Source organism: Engraulis encrasicolus, chromosome 18, assembly GCF_034702125.1.
Source record: "Engraulis encrasicolus isolate BLACKSEA-1 chromosome 18, IST_EnEncr_1.0, whole genome shotgun sequence".
Taxonomy (NCBI): Eukaryota; Metazoa; Chordata; class Actinopteri; order Clupeiformes; family Engraulidae; genus Engraulis; species Engraulis encrasicolus.
In genome coordinates, this window is record NC_085874.1 from 53,566,973 (window position 1) to 53,583,509 (window position 16,537).

A 16,537-nucleotide genomic window follows, 5' to 3' on the forward strand; every position below is an offset into this window, starting at 1 on the left:
CACACGGTAGACTACACGCACACCTGACAACATGACAAACCACAGCTCAATTAGAATAATAATTATCTAAAAAGCTTAAATGTCATTTGATAAGTCATTGAACATGTTAATGACAGCTTATGTCATTTTAAAATCCACACACAAGATCTGTTAAAATCAGCCTGTAAGTGGTCTGTGAACTTTTCCGTTCATTCGAGTTTTTGGAGCGAAAGATGGAATTTAACAAAAGGTGCGACTTCTTGTTTTCTGTTTTAAGCAATGCAGAAATAGCTGTAATTGATTTCCCTATGTTGCCTCATTATCATAGCCTGGTTCACACCAGACGGTGTATGTGTAGCTTTGGCGCCCCCTGGCAGAGCAGAGCTTCACACAATACCGTCTGGTATTCAGCCATAGAGCACGCTCCGTCTCCAACCAGAAAATAGGCTGAGAATTTATTGCTTCTGTACGGCCTCCTCACCAACAAATTCCTTCAAAAACCTTCCTGTTAATCTTTAAAGAGTCAATATAGTCTCTAATCTGTCTTGTGACTCCTCAATGTGAGTTACCGTTTATATTTAAGAAATAAATGCTCCGTCTATTTTCTGGTTGGAGACGGAGCGTGCTCTATGGCTGAATACCAGACGGTAGTGTGTGTCGCTCTGCTCCGCCAGGGGGCGCCAAAGCTACACACACACCGTCTGGTGTGAACCAGGCTATCATTATCATTCTTTTGCGTTTAATATATGAAACTGAATCCAGTTTTGTGTGTGTGTGTTGTAGAGGTGTTAGTTTCTCACCTGGTTTGATATTATGGTAACACTTTATAATAAGTACCCCTTTTTGAGCATTAGTTAACCCTTAGTTAAGCCTTATTTTAACATTAGTTAACCCTTAGTGAAGCATAAGTAAGTCATTATGTAAGTGTTATTTCTTATTTCTTAATCATTAACTACTACCGTTAGTAAATGGTTTGTGTGTACTGATGTAACTGTTCGCTAAGCAAAGTTAAGCCTTAGTTAAGCCTTATTTTTAACATTAGTTAACCCTTACTGAATCACGAGTTAGTCATTAAGTAAGTATTATTTCTCATTTCTTAATCATTAACTTCTACCGTTAGTAAATGGTTTGTGTGTGCTGATGTAACTGTTCGCTAAGCAAAGTTAAGCCTTAGTTAAGCCTTATTTTAACATTAGTCAACCCTTAGTGAATCACGAGTTAGTCATTATGCACTTCTTGGTAATGATTCGTTTATGGTGATTGAACTTTCTGATAAGCATTAGTAAACCATCATTAAAATGTCAGATAACCCACCTTTATTTATGAAAAAAACATTATCTCTTTGTTGCCTCCTACCACCTAACCATTACCAAGTACTATTAGGCATGTATGGCAACGGTTTGTAAACTCTTGCTTTAGCATTAGTGAAATCTTAATTAACCCTTTTGTAATGGTTAGTGTGTGATGACTTGAAACATGGCAAACAGTAAGTTGAGGCTCATGTGACTGCCCCTCATGGATGTTTCTGGACATTAACAAATGACTTGATAAGCATTGCTTATGCATTATCAAGGATTTATAACCCATTACTTAAGTATATCTGGGGAACTGATCTAAAGGGAAAACCTTCCCATGCTTTACAACACATTAACAAATGACTTGTTAAGCATTGCTTATGCATTATCAAGGATTTACAACCCATTACTTAAGTATATCTGGGGAACTGATCTAAAGTGAAAGCCTGTTATGGCTTTACAACACATTAACAAATGATTTGATAAGCATTGCTTATGCATTATCAAGGATTTACAACCCATTACTTAAGTATATCTGGGGAACTGATCTAAAGTGAAAGCCTGTTATGGCTTCACAACACATTAACAAATGATTTGATAAGCATTGCTTATGCATTATCAAGGATTTATAACCCATTACTTAAGTATATCTGGGGAACTGATCTAAAGTGAAAACCTGTTAAGGCTTTACAACACATTAACAAATGACTTGATAAGCATTGCTTATGCATTATCAAGAATTTTCAACTCATTACTCACTCATATCTGGGAAACGTTTAAAGTGAAAACCTGTCCATGCTTTCCAAAACATCAACAAATGACTTGATAAGCATTGCTTATGCATTATCAAGGGTATATAACCCATTACTTAAGTATATCTGGGGAACTGATCTAAAGTGAAAACCTGTTAAGGCTTCACAACACATTAACAAATGACTTGATGAGCATTGTTTGTGCATTATCAAGGATTTATAACCCATTACTTAAGTATATCTGGGGAACTGATCTAAAGTGAGAACCTGATAAGGCTTTACAACGCATTAGCAAATGACTTGATAAGCATTGCTAGTGCATTATCAAGGATTTAAACCCCATTACTTAAGTATATCTGGGGAACTGATCTAAAGTGAAAACCTGTTAAAGCTTTACAACGCATTAACAAATGACTTGATAAGCATTGCTTATGCATGATCAAGGACTTACAACTCATTACTAACGCATATCTGGGGAACTTTTAAAGTGAAAATCTTTCCATGCTTTCCAAAACATCAACAAATGACTTGTTGAGCATTGCTTATGCATGGGAGGCAACATCTGAGAGATCTTACTATTCTCATCAAAACATTTACAAACCACTTACACAATACATTTGAGATGTGAGATGATGTCCTTCATGGTAACGGTAACACAAGACAGACAACTTCAATATCTTTAACTATTTAATTTTTAAAAGTAACAGTTATCAGCTTAAACAGTAACACAATGAAGAAAGAGAGATGAGGACTAGCAAAATGAAGAGATTAGATGAGGGGAGAGCTTGTGGAGAGGAGAGGGAGGCAAGAGAAGAGATATAGTGCATTCATGTGGTCTTATCTAGTAGATAGTATCTAGTTGTGAAGTTGTTTTTACAAGTGCGTTGCGTTCATGTGCTATTTTGTTGTTGTTTACAACTTAAAGATGGTGGACCAGAGTGAGACTCTGGCCATTTTTTTTGTTAATAAAACGATAATAGACTGTTGTTCAGCAGCTACAGCAAGCAAATGAATTAGGAAGTCAAAAGGTAAAAATGCTGAATATTTTCTGACAGTCATTTACCATGACTATCTGAACATACTGAATGCCGGTTTTTGAGTATTTCAACTTAGCGGTTGCCATGGTGAGAGTAGAGCCAGCTGTTGTGTACGTCATCAGCTCGTAAAGTCGTTAATCAAAATTTTCTACAAGGGCCGGTGGCGTTCATGTGTGCTTCGGATGTCAGTGTTTGGTATTTACGTAATTACCACATGAACGCACAATTAGGAACTGTACTGCATTTAAAAGATATTTTCTACTGGGCAGCAGCAGTGAGCCCGTAGGCTACTTTTGAGCTCAGCCACTTTGCACTGTAGTTCAGGATCTCCCCAAAATAATTTTTATAATAAAAATATAGGTATTGAGGGTCTGTAATAGTGATCTAAAGTGAAAGCTGTAGAAACTGCATGATGACTTCTGTTCAGCTATGAAAATACTCCGGGAGTCGTATGGGAGAGAGGTGGCCGGACGTTCACGGCCTCTATGGGAGCTAAAGGGTTAAAGGAACTTTTCTGACGATGATGGTCCTTTTTTTTAAGGGTAAACTGCCTTCATGATGCTACCTGTGAGGAAACAAATAAAAAAGCACAGTTTAAACATTAATGTTGTTATTTGTAGGCTACTGCCAAAAGGTAGGCCTAGATTAAGCTTACACTAAGCGGCGGCGCAAAACATTCCCCTCCATTTGAGCCATTGCAAGCACAGAGCAAAATAGCAGAAATCGCTAGTTAGCATGCTAGTTAACAAAATTTGCTAAGCAATATTGTTCTCTACAACTAATAGAGTACTCAAACACCCACTTGCATAGAGACATACAACTGCTTAGGTGGACAAGTAATGTTAACCCTCAGAATTCACTCTGACACAATTTGTAAACAACAGCATCATACTGGGTCCGTGTATCATCCGATCATTCAATTATTCCATTCAATCTGGCAAACGGAAAACGAAATAACGACTCCATATTTTGTTTTCCCGTTTTTCCATATGGCCAAAAAATGGGGAGTTATGTTGATTTTCCTTTTCCCAACTCAAAACAGAACAAGTAATAAACGAGAAAACCAAAACGAAATAACAACTCTAATTTACGATTATTGGTCCCATTTCCCGCGGTGCTTTTCTATTGCTCGCCTAACGCGCTGCTTTAGGCTACGCATTTCCCCGAGGCCTATAACCAGCCTGCTGATGCTCCTACTCCACAGAACATCTTTCTGTCCTACTGGTAGCCCCAATTATGTCGGTGCCTGTGGGTGGTAAAGATAGCCTAACTCCTTTTACGCACTGTACTGTGTCCGGTCCAGTATGTCTACCCCATAGGCTAACTACATTAATAATTGTGACTATCCAATGGGCTAAGGCTCCTTCCACTAGATAATTTTATTATTACAGGTGGAATGAAGTTTTGACCATTGGTGCGTGCATCGTCTACTGATAGCCTATTCCTGGGAACTGTCAGCGAGGTCTCTTCCACAGTTTAGGCGAAGGCCTATCTGGTTGCTATTTCTGCATGCCACATCAGCATTAGGCTACTACTTAAGATACTGTAGGTCAACATTTGTGAAAGGTGCTAGACGTCTCCATCCGACCGACCTCTAGGCTACCTCTATCTGTCATAACACCATGGAATGGAACACCTCCCTGGTTTTGGATGCGTGGCCATTTTAACGTGGACCTGAAGTGTCTTTCCCAATGATACAGTAAGTGCATCTTATGTAGACCTCCTTGGTCTTTCCATTAAGATGATAGGCTACTGTCCCTCGCTCTGACCACTAACCTACCCTACCAAGCGAGTCGGGTGAGTTACATGTTACATGTGCTGTCTGTCAACCCAGACTGCGCGCAATTTGCCCCAAATGGCACCATGGTCAACTTGCATCTCGCGTTTGTGCCCGAGGTCACACACGGACTGACGTGCCGTGAGAGACAGAGTGCAGCCTGTAATACACGCCATTATCTAAACTCTCTTCCTCGATTTGCGCTTGTGGAATGGCCCTTCGCAGACGCTTCCGTGGAGAAAACAGTTTCCACCCTGCCAGCCTAGGCAGAACAATGTTGGTGGACATTTCTTTATTCAACATCCCAATTGAAATGACGCCTTGTGACATCACGGCTCTAGCGCCTCCACGAGACCATGGGAAGGCTAATGTACCGTGAAGAATAAAGAAAACAAAAAAACGAAAATTACTGTTGAAATTTCGTTTTGGTTTCCCTGTTTATGATTTGTTCTGTTTTAGGTTGAAAAACGAAAACAAACATCAATCCCCAATGTTTTGCTCATACTAAAAAACAGGAAAATGAAACATTGCATCATTTTTTGTTTTTTCCGTTTGCCAAATTTAATGGAATAATTGAATGATCGGATGATACACGGACTATACTGAAAGTCCAACCCAAGTTTTTTTTTTTTTTTTTGAAAACTAGACATCTCAACCATAATTTTGATACCTCATATGTGTGGGTATCTGCTGTACAACTAACAGTGACATTGTATTTTTTTTTTTATTATTAAACCGTTTTTAATATAGGCCTATATATATTTTTTATTTTATTTTACCTTGACCAGAATACTGTTGAAATGACACAAGTTGAAATCGCGGTAAAATACAGCTCAGTCATACTCATTACTCTCCGTCAACCGAAAATGGCCAGCAGGAAACACAATTAACTTCGTAACTCTTTTTCACTAGTTTTACAAATCTCTGATCTCTTAATTACAGGGGTAATACCAGAGAGATTTACCAAAGATTATCTAGTCTAGTATTTTGCGAAAGGTGAATTGGCATCGTCTCTGATAATTCAAATATTCCAGGAAGTGGTTAATCGACCGGATGTTGTTTTGTGATCAGTGATGCGTTTCCAGGGGACGTTCTTTGAGGGGACACATTCAACTTTGAGGAAGTAGTGTCTTGTTCAGTGTTCACGGTTTATATTGCTGAAGGACAATTACAAGTCTAAACGGAGAAGAGTCGTCATTTCAAGGTGTTTTCGCGGACGTATTGGCATGTGGATGTTGACAGTGTCGGAAGTATTAATCAAAGTTGACACGAGAAGTTGGAGCGAATGCGAGAAGAGCATGCGATGAGCTGCCTGCCTGCTGCTGCCTACTGCCTACTCCTGCTGCTGCCGCTGCTGCTGTTGCATCCAAGTAAGTTTGGCTGCTAAAATGTTTTGATATTCACTGAACAGACATGCAATTGCCTGCATAGTCCTTTCTTATTTGAAAGATGAATCCCTGTCGCTTGCAAGATACACAATCTCATGCCCATCGTGCATAGCTAATTCATTGCATTGGGGAGAGGTGGACGCCGGATGTAAACAAACTGAGAGTGGGTGTCACGTTGAGTAGCTTTGCAGATGTAGGCAAAGAGATTGGCACATTACTAACGGTGTTGGACTACCATAAATGTAAGTTAGTTTCTTTTCTGAGGTCTTTGTAGTGAGTCATGTTGTTTTTTGTATGTTTAGATGAGGTAAGCTTAAGCCTACTGACTTCTGAAATGACTGCATGAATGATTTGTCCCAAGCTTTCTTACAGTAGGCTACTGACCTAAATAATTCATGGCGTTGTGAACCTGCTGATGTATTTATTTGCACTCATGTAGTAATTTACTGTCATGAAAGCTAAATTGTGACTTGACTTTTTCCTCTCTCAGTTGTTGGCTCATGACAGATTTATTTGATAAGTGGAAGTGCCCGCTGATGCAGACCCAGTGTAAGTATACATGCTGGCATTGCTTTTGTGACATTTAATCTCATCTAAATCATCATGTTTTTGAACAGTGTTGGGTAGCCATGCATGTTGACACAGCCAGCAGCGGGCACCCATGGCACATGGGGATGGACCCAGGAGTGGAGGATGACCCAATAGGGTGAGTTAGTGAGCTAATGTCATACACATGTAATTGTTTTAGGTGTATGGGAAATAATTAAATGTTTGTTTACATTGTACAGATGAACGTTCAGCCCACTCACTGTTGACACCAGTGACACAGTATTGACCAGATCTCCTGGAAGTGCCCCCTGACGCAGACCCAGTGTAAGTATGCATGCTGGCACTGTTTCGTTTATTTAGGCTATGTAGGGCTTGACACAGTATTTGCTTTTAGTGATATGTAATAAATATTTTGTCTGATATTAAATCTCATCTAAATCTCATCATGTTTTTGAACAGTGTTGGGTAGCCACCCATGCACGTTGACACAGCCAGCACCGAGCACCCAGGGGGATGGAACCAGGAATGGAGGATGGTCCAATAGGGTGAGTTGCTGAGCCAATGTCAGAAACATGTAGACTATACCCTACCCTCATATGTAAACCTTCGCTAGTCTGTTTCTCCCTTAATATTGGTGTCAGATTCGCACAAATGCAGTTCTGGGGTGCTACCTTGCTACTAATCAGGCACAGCAAGTATGATTTGAAATCCGTGTCGGTCAGTGTTAATTTTGAGAGGAATTTTTAATTTAGTTTTAGTCTCTTGACGAAAATGCAATTTTAGTTTTAGTCACAATTAGTCATCTAAATCATTTTAGTAATCATCTAGTTTTAGCTGACTAAAATTCATACAATTTTTGTCGACGAAATCTAAAATAATTGTAGTCAACCAAAATATTACATTCATTTCCTCTTGTCTACACTTCTCTATAAAATTGTCAAACTAAAATACAATTTGGGGAAATCAATGATTAAAATGACATATTGTTATCATGAAATATTGTCAAAAACTGAGTGTCTTATAAACCAGTGCGTCCAATGTGTAAAAAAAATCATGGCCACGACACTCATAAAGCTCTGTCGATATTTTACGACTTCGGGGGAAAAACGGGACTGCACGTTATGAAAAAATACTTGTGGGTATACCAGTAATCAAGAGCGTTGCGGGGTAGCCTACAGGCACCTGTTGGAAGACGTGTCTCTCTCTCTCTCTCTCTCCCTCGTGCGCGTATTGCAAGCTGTTGCATATTATTTGCTTGATGCGAAGTTGTGATGGCATACGCGCTCTCGTTGACATGGTTGTGTCCATGTTGCATGCATTCGCAAGATGTTGTTGGAAAAACGCATATGAAAGCGTGGAAAGGCCGTTTACTTCCTATTTCAGTGTCCTTGACTGAAACAAGTCGCAAAACTCCACACTTCCGAATCCTTTGCGATCAGCACTAAAGTGATTCTTATCAGAAGGCTTGTACCAACGCATAGACCCTTAAATTACAAACATTAGCGAACATTGAAAAAAGATCAGACAACGACCGTCGGGTAGCAGGTTCATGAAAGCGACTGGGAGTGGAGAAAAAAAAGGCATCGTTAGAGAAAGATGTTTGCTACTTTAGGACAGACAGCACCACCACTATTTCATGACTGCATAAACTTCTTCGTCATGGATAAATGGGCAACAATATTTTTGTCCAGCCAGGATTGCCCTGAAAAGTAGGCTACTGCTGTTAAAAAAAGGTCACGGGCGTGCAGCACCGACGCTGCCTGTCACTGTGCCTGCGTGTTTGTGTGTGTGTGTGAGGGAGGGGAGGGAGACGCGGAGCAGATGGGTCGCGACTTGCAAAAGATCAGGAAATTCTTTTTCAATGTTTCTGTGACATATTAACAAAAATGCTTCCTATTGGTTTTCGTCTCCGATGGTATTGTAGTCAGCACGATCTGATATCGCCAAGTAATTAACACTCCTGGACCGATGTGAAAGATGTTTGCCCAGGACCGATGTTATAGCCAACCAATCAGGAGTCATTTGAGGTTGTGATGTCAGTAACAGGGCGACTTGCATTTCCAAATATGCCATCCCGCCTAAACTTGAATTTCCAAAATAGCAACGTGTGCTGTCGTGCCGTTCCAGCAGTCCGCTTAGTTTGTGCATAGCAACGTGTGCTGTCGTGCCGTTCCAGCAGTCCGCTTAGTTTGTGCATCACAACCGGGTGCCCCCCAACAGACCCCTGGTGCCGCCTGCAAGGACCTGCCACGCTATCATTCCAAAGAGGTAAGACTATTACAATATTGCGCATTGCTGTTGTACTCTAGACATTTGCTTGCATTTAAGACATTTGTAAGAGAACTTGTCTTCATAAGCTTTATACAGCTTGGCTGTTATCAAAGCTTTATGAGGTTGCTATTTTGCTAACTACCAACGTGCCCCCAAGAGCTAGCTTTACAAGGCATTCAATCTAGCTGGGATAGTAATCAATAAGTTTGTTATATCGATTTTAACTCCGTTTTGACCAAATACGTAGTTGCCTTTGGTGGGTAGAGTGGATAAGTAGCAGACTGAAGGCTGCCTTTTAGAGTAGTGTAGCCTGATAGCGCAATTAAAGCTTACTCATCAGCAGCTAATACTACCAGTTTAGCCATCTCAATTACTCTAGACATTTGTAAGAGAGCATTTCTCGTTATAAGCAGCTTGGCTGATGTTCTCAAGGTTTGATGAGGTAGCTATTTTGCTAGCAACTACCAACGTGCCCCCCAGAGTTAGCTTTACAGGGCATTCAATCTAGCTAGGATAGTAATCAAGAAGTGTGTTATATCGATTTTAACTCCGTTTTGACCAAATACGTAGTTGCCTTTGGTGGGTAGAGTGGAGAAGTAGCAGACTGATGGCTGCCTTTTAGAGTAGTGTAGCCTGATAGCGCAATTAAAGGTTATTCATCAACAGCTAATACTACCAGTTTAGCCATCTCAATTATGACAGAAAATCTGATGAGCGCAGCCTAGTGCAGACGTGCTACTTCCACACCTTATTTGTGCTATCAAAGTTTAAATAGAGGGGCAGAAGCTTAGTTCATCGCTTTTGTCCTGGACCATGTTTCATCATCAGTCTCACTTACCACTACTTGTTAATCCAAGGCCGATACAACATTCCTTAATTTCTCTCTAAGATAGTTAAAGTTATACTCTACAGAACATTCATCCTGGACTGTTGTTAAAGGTCCACTGTGTGAAATTTTTAGTTGTTTATTTACAGAATTCATGCCACCCATTCACTGATGTTACCTTTTTCATGAATACTTACCACCACCATCAAATTCTAAGTATTCATTATGACTGGGAAAATGGCACTTTTCATACATGAAAAATGGGATCTTCTCCATGGTCCGACATTTTGAAATACCAGAAATAGCCATTTTTAGCTGCAAAAATGACTATACTTTGGCCATACTAGAAAATATTAGCCTACCTCATTACTTAGTAAACTTTCATGAAAAGATCACATTTGGCAATAGGTAATCCAGTTTCAATGAACAGCATAGTTGCAGTACCTGTTTTGACCACACAGTGGTCAAAAAATGCACAATACTTATCTGTTGTCCAGGACTGATACAGCATCACATTCATCCTGGACTGCTGTTACTTATCTTTAGCCCAGGACTGATACAGTGCCACATTCATCCTGGACTGCTGTTACTTATCTTTAGCCCAGGACTGATACAGCATCACATTCATCCTGGACTGCTGTTACTTATCTTTAGTCCAGGACTGATACAGTGCCACATTCATCCTGGACTGCTGTTACTTATCTTTAGTGCAGGACTGATACAGCATCACATTCATCCTGGAGTGTTGTTACTTATCTTTAGCCCAGGACTGATACAGTGCCACATTCATCCTGGACTGCTGTTACTTATCTTCAGTCCAGGACTGATACAGCATCACATTCATCCTGGACTGCTGTTACTTATCTTTAGTCCAGGACTGATACAGCATCACATTCATCCTGGACTGCTGTTACTTATCTTTAGTCCAGGACTGATACAGTGCCACATTCATCCTGGACTGCTGTTACTTATCTTTAGTCCACGACTGATACAGCATCACATTCATCCTGGAGTGTTGTTACCCATCTTCAGTCCTGGACTGATACAGTGCCACATTCATCCTGGACTGCTGTTACTTATCTTTAGTCCTGGACTGATACAGTGCCACATTCATCCTGGACTGCTGTTACTTATCTTTAGTCCTGGACTGATACAGTGCCACATTCATCCTGGACTGCTGTTACTTATCTTTAGTCCTGGACTGATACAGTGCCACATTCATCCTGGAGTGTTGTTGCTTATCTTTAGTCCTGGACTGATACAGCATCACATTCATCCTGGACTAGTGCTGCATATCTGTTAAGCTGCATAGCTATTTTGCTAGCAACTACCAGCGTGCCCAAGAGTTAGCTTTACAGGGCATTCCAATCTAGCTAGGATAGTAATCAAGAAGTTTGTTATATCAATTTTAACTCCGTTTTGACCAAATACGTAGTTGCCTTTGGCGGGTAGAGTGGAGAAGTAGCAGACTGATGGCTGCCTTTTAGAGTAGTGTAGCCTGATAGCGCAATTAAAGCTTATTCATCAGCAGCTAATACTACCAGTTTAGCCATCTCAATTATGACAGAAAATCTGATTAGAGCAGCCTAGTGCAGACGTGCTACTTCCACACCTTATTTGTGTTTGTACTGAAGTCATAATGACTTTGGTGTTAGTTACTCTAGTCATTACCAGTGTTGGGCAAGTTACTCAAACAGTAATGCATTACTGATCACATGTTACTGTCTTTTCAAAATAATCCCGTACACTACAATGTTAATATATTTAAAATGCATGGCATTACACTACAGTTGCATTACTTAAGTTACTTGCGCCAAGAGGACTGTAAGCCTCAATATGGATCTAACAAACATATCAGTATCAGGGTGGTACATTTCAGTATTCAAATAATTTAAATAATTAATACAATATGGTTCTAGCTGTGATTACATCACCTGACCTCTGCCACACAAAAAAATGTCATTGACCCATATGCTGTAAACAACATTTTTCTAATGTTTTGTTTTCTGATCTATTACAGGTGGAGCTTTCCCATGACCAAGAGATGAACGCTAAACTCAATAGTTTTTTTTTCTCCTCCTTCCTGCCTGCACTGTAGAAAAAAGTCAGTAAACAAAACAAATGATTGGATTTCACAGATTTGTTTATTACAATTTCATAGAGAAGTGATGTATGCATAATAAAATACATTATTATATAATAATATAACATCTAGTATAATAAGATGATCTATGATGCACACTTAAAGCATGAGAGATTTGTAGAAATAAACATCAATTCAATGTATGTTTCCTATTTCACTTGTGACTGAATTTTTCATAATTTCAGAATAATGGGCCTTGGACGTTTGTTAACATTGCACTCACTGCCCACATCTGGTTAACAGAGCCTACTAGTGTCGTGGGTATGACGCCATCATATATGTGGAACTCTTTTATTCTCCTTATCGCACGTTCAACACGAATACGAAGTCTTGCGCTTGTTTGTGTTTCTGTGACTTCATCTGCATTGAAAGTGCCACTTGGGCCTAAAAAGGGTGGAGTCACAAGGGAGACATTTCATTTTGATAGCATTTCCTTAATCAGAAACCCTTTGTCTGCCATGACTAAATCGCCTTCTTCAAGCATTGCCAGGATGCCGGACAATTCTGTAATCTCCTTGTCGGATATGGAGCCTGTGTACAGGTCACTAACGAATGACACCTCACCAGACGGGGCAATACCAATCAGGCCTTTTGAAAGTTGGGTTGCCCTTGTAATGGGAATAGATTTCGGAGTTAAGTACCTTCGAACTAGGCATTTGCACATATATTTCTGTACAGTCTAGAATGACTCTGGTGTCTGGGTAAGTGTTTTGAAAACAAGTAGGCATACATTCATCTACTGTGGCTTTTGAAGGCCAAATGGGGAGAGATCCTAAAATGTATAGATAGTTAGTCCAGGTGACACAGATTCTGCTCACAGTTGACTGTGACACACCAAAGCGCACCGCAAGGTCCTGCTCAGCAAAACCCTGTCTAAGGCGAAAGAGAAAGAGAAATAACTGGTCCATAGTTGCTAGTTTGGGGATATTAAATGCCTGTCTAATGACCTGTACCCCTGTTTGTTTAAGCCTTTGAGCCTGACTCCATCCAACTATGCTTGTGGCTGTGGGCTGTAGAGCCATATATACAGCTTTAAAGGTGGCATAGTCTGGGAATCCTGTGTAAAATGACATCTGACTATCATCACTGGAATCTTGACACACTGAACACTTTATCTTTAAAGGGACACTGTGCAGGAAATGGTCAAAAAAAAGGTACTGCAACTATGCTGCACATTGAAACTGGGCTGCCTATTGCCAAATTTGATCTTTACATGAAAGTAATAAACAAATATTTTCAAATATGGTCCAAGTACAGTCATTTTTGCAGCTAAAAATGGCTATTTTTGGAAATTCAAAATGACGGACCATGGAGAAGATCCCCCTTTTAATGTATGAAAAGTGCAATTTTAGTCATAATGAATACTTAGAATTTGATGCTGGTGGTAAGTATTCATGAAAAAGTTAACATTAGTGAATGGGCAGCATGCATTCTGGAAATAAACAAATAAAAATCTCACACAGTGTGCCTTTAAGTTGTGCTATTAACTTGTCTTGCTCTATGATGTGCTTGCGTGCCGCCTCAAGTTGTCCCTCTGGTGTCAGCGGTGGAACAGCATAATCATGGCTGTGGAGGAGGTACATCTGTGCTGGAGGGACAACAAGACAACACTACTAGTTGTGAATCAAATGGTCAATTCCTAACTGATATAACACTGAATGCAGTAATGAATTACAAACTATGGCACAACTAAATACAATTCATTAACTTACCTCAAGGCATCCCTTCTCACATCAGGCTGGTTTTCATCCACCTCCATGGAATCCGTACTGAAAAAGAAACACAAAGGACAGGAGAGTCACAACATACACAGGGCAACCGTGGCCTAGTGGTTGGAGAGTTGGTCTTTAAATCTGGGATTTGCAGGTTCGAATCCCCCTGACCTCTACTGACATCTTCATGGCTGAAGTATCCTTGAGAAAGGCACCTAACACAGCTCATTGACACATTGCTCCAGGGACTGTAACCAATACCCTGACAAACAATAACCAAGTCGCTTGAATACAATTAAAGTGTCAGCTAAGTGAAATGTAATGCAATGTAATAACATCACAGTTTGAAATCTTTGGCTCATGACTCAGGAGGACATGATCAATGCAAACAAATAAGTTATATCCAGCACATAAATTAATTCTCCAGTCTTTTGTCTAAATTTAAATGTAGGCTATTCCTATGGTGAACTATTCTCTATTATTATTTTTATTATTATTATTATTATTATGAGGGTTGGTAGACACATGTCAGTTGAATATTGACTGAACAAAATAACCTCGGTCTGCGAATGATGATTCTCCTCTTTGGCCTCTCTGAAGTCCAGGCGAACAAAGTTGCCACAGCATCCTTTATAAGCTCTGAGATACCACGGGCGGTCTTTACAAAACACTGCTTCTCAAAGTGCTCAGAGCAAACCTGTCTCAGCGTTGATCTGTAACCATAAATACCAGGGTATGCATTTTAGTTCGTTAGCAAAACAACTTGATTTTAGCACAAGTAGGCCTGCCCTATGCTACTGGTTCTGGTAGCACAAAATCAGTGGCCATCGGATCGCTTACCATACAATTAAAAGCATAATCTTGAAATAGCGATCTGGAAATATCATATGAATGTAGCGTTGTGTAATTACACATTCATATTTTTTTTTATTTCATCGAGGCATTCGCTTCATTAGGCTACATGAGTCATGACAAGTTTGGCGAGCTAGCTTATTTGTGCTAGCTAATGCGTACGATTGAACACAATTTCGCATCTTACCTTGAAATATGGACCAGGATCCCTCTTGACGTGATATATCCATTCACGGCGAAGTGCCTGCTCTTTGGTGAAACGGTGGAAAGTCTGTCCACGGTAGGATTTTTTCTCTTTGAGGACGCACATTTGGGCACACAACACTGAGGCGCCATGACAGCTGGTGCGTTGCCGAATGTACCCCTGAATTGTACCCCTCAACGTCTTTCGAACGTTCCGGGTGAATAAGGCGAATATTTGGAAATGCTAGTCGCCCTGTTGATGACGTAGCTATTACCACCTCTAATGATCCCACCTCTAATGACCCCTGATTGGTTGGCTATAACATAAATCCTGGACGAACGTTTTCACATCGGTCCAGGAGTGTTAATTACTTGGCGATATCAGATCGTGCATTGTAGTCACATTTTTATTTTTTTGACGAAAATATAAATCAATATCGTTATATTTTTCGTACAAACACATGCTGTTTTTTTTCGTTATCGTTTTATTGTCGTCAGGGGAAAAACAATCGTTAACGATAATTATGGCGAAAATATTTCGTCACGAAATTAACACTGGTGTCGGTCGGGTCCCAAAGTGTCTGATTTCACGTGAAATGACCCTATGGCATGTTTATACAGTAGGTTTAAATAAGAAGAGATGTACTCCAATGTCATGCGCCTTTCTGTTCCAAACCCTTTGAAAGGGACTGTATATGGAAAAAGTCGATAACGGTCTAAGTTCCTGCTTCTTAGTGCATATTGCTTTCTACATGACTTGTGTCCAATAATATTGCCCATAATTGAAAACTGTGCTTTTTTTGTTTGTTTCCTCACAGGTAGCATCATGAAGGCAGTTTACCCCTGAAACTTTTTACAAAGGACCATCATCGTCAGAGAAGTTCCTTTAACCCTTTATCTCCCATAGAGGCCGTGAACGTCCGGCCACCTCTCTCCCATAACGCCCGCCGACACCCGTATATAGTATTTTCATAGCTGAACAGAAGTCATCATGCAGTTTCTACAGCTTTCACTTTAGATCACTATTACAGACTCTCAATATATTTTTATTATAAAAACTATTTTGGGAAATCCTGAACTACAGTGCAAAGTGACTGAGCTCAAAAGTACGGGCTCGCTGCTGCTGCCCAGTAGAAAATATCTTTTAAATGCAGTACAGTTCCTAATTGTGCGTTCATGTGGTAATTACGTAAATACCAAACACTGACATCCGAAGCACACATGAACGCCACCGGCCCTTGTAGAAAATTTTGATTAATGAATGCACTATATCTCTTCTCTTGCCTCCCTCTCTTCTCCACAAGCTCTCCCCTCATCTAATCTCTTCATTTTGCTAGTCCTCATCTCTCTTTCTTCATTGTGTTACTGTTTAAGCTGATAACTGTTACTTTTAAAAATTAAATAGTTAAAGATATTGAAGTTGTCTGTCTTGTGTTACCGTTATGAAGGACATCATCTCACATCTCAAATGTATGTAAGTGGTTTGTAAATGTTTTGATGAGAATAGTAAGATCTCTCAGATGTTGCCTCCCATGCATAAGCAATGCTCAACAAGTCATTTGTTGATGTTTTGGAAAGCATGGAAAGATTTTCACTTTAAAAGTTCCCCAGATATGCGTTAGTAATGAGTTGTAAGTCCTTGATCATGCATAAGCAATGCTTATCAAGTCATTTGTTAATGCGTTGTAAAGCCTTAACAGGTTTTCACTTTAGATCAGTTCCCCAGATATACTTAAGTAATGGGGTTTAAATCCTTGATAATGCATAAGCAAT

At 39.9% G+C, this 16,537-nt stretch overlaps 1 protein-coding gene and 2 long non-coding RNA genes across 3 annotated transcripts in view; 1 reads left to right on the forward strand and 2 right to left on the reverse strand.

Moving 5' to 3' along the window:
- Nucleotides 1-16,537, reverse strand: part of LOC134468311 (protein NLRC3-like) — a 130,493-nt gene that overhangs the window by 92,404 nt on the left and 21,552 nt on the right. The window lies entirely within an intron of this gene.
- LOC134468719 (uncharacterized) lies at nt 6,857-15,667 on the forward strand. The gene is made up of 4 exons (XR_010038900.1): nt 6,857-6,934; nt 7,017-7,101; nt 7,237-7,322; nt 15,583-15,667. It is a non-coding gene; the product is annotated as an uncharacterized LOC134468719 (long non-coding RNA).
- On the reverse strand, nt 13,518-14,698 carry LOC134468718 (uncharacterized). Its single transcript, XR_010038899.1, has 3 exons — nt 14,287-14,698; nt 13,730-13,786; nt 13,518-13,605 (listed from the first exon to the last, which is right to left on the reverse strand). It is a non-coding gene; the product is annotated as an uncharacterized LOC134468718 (long non-coding RNA).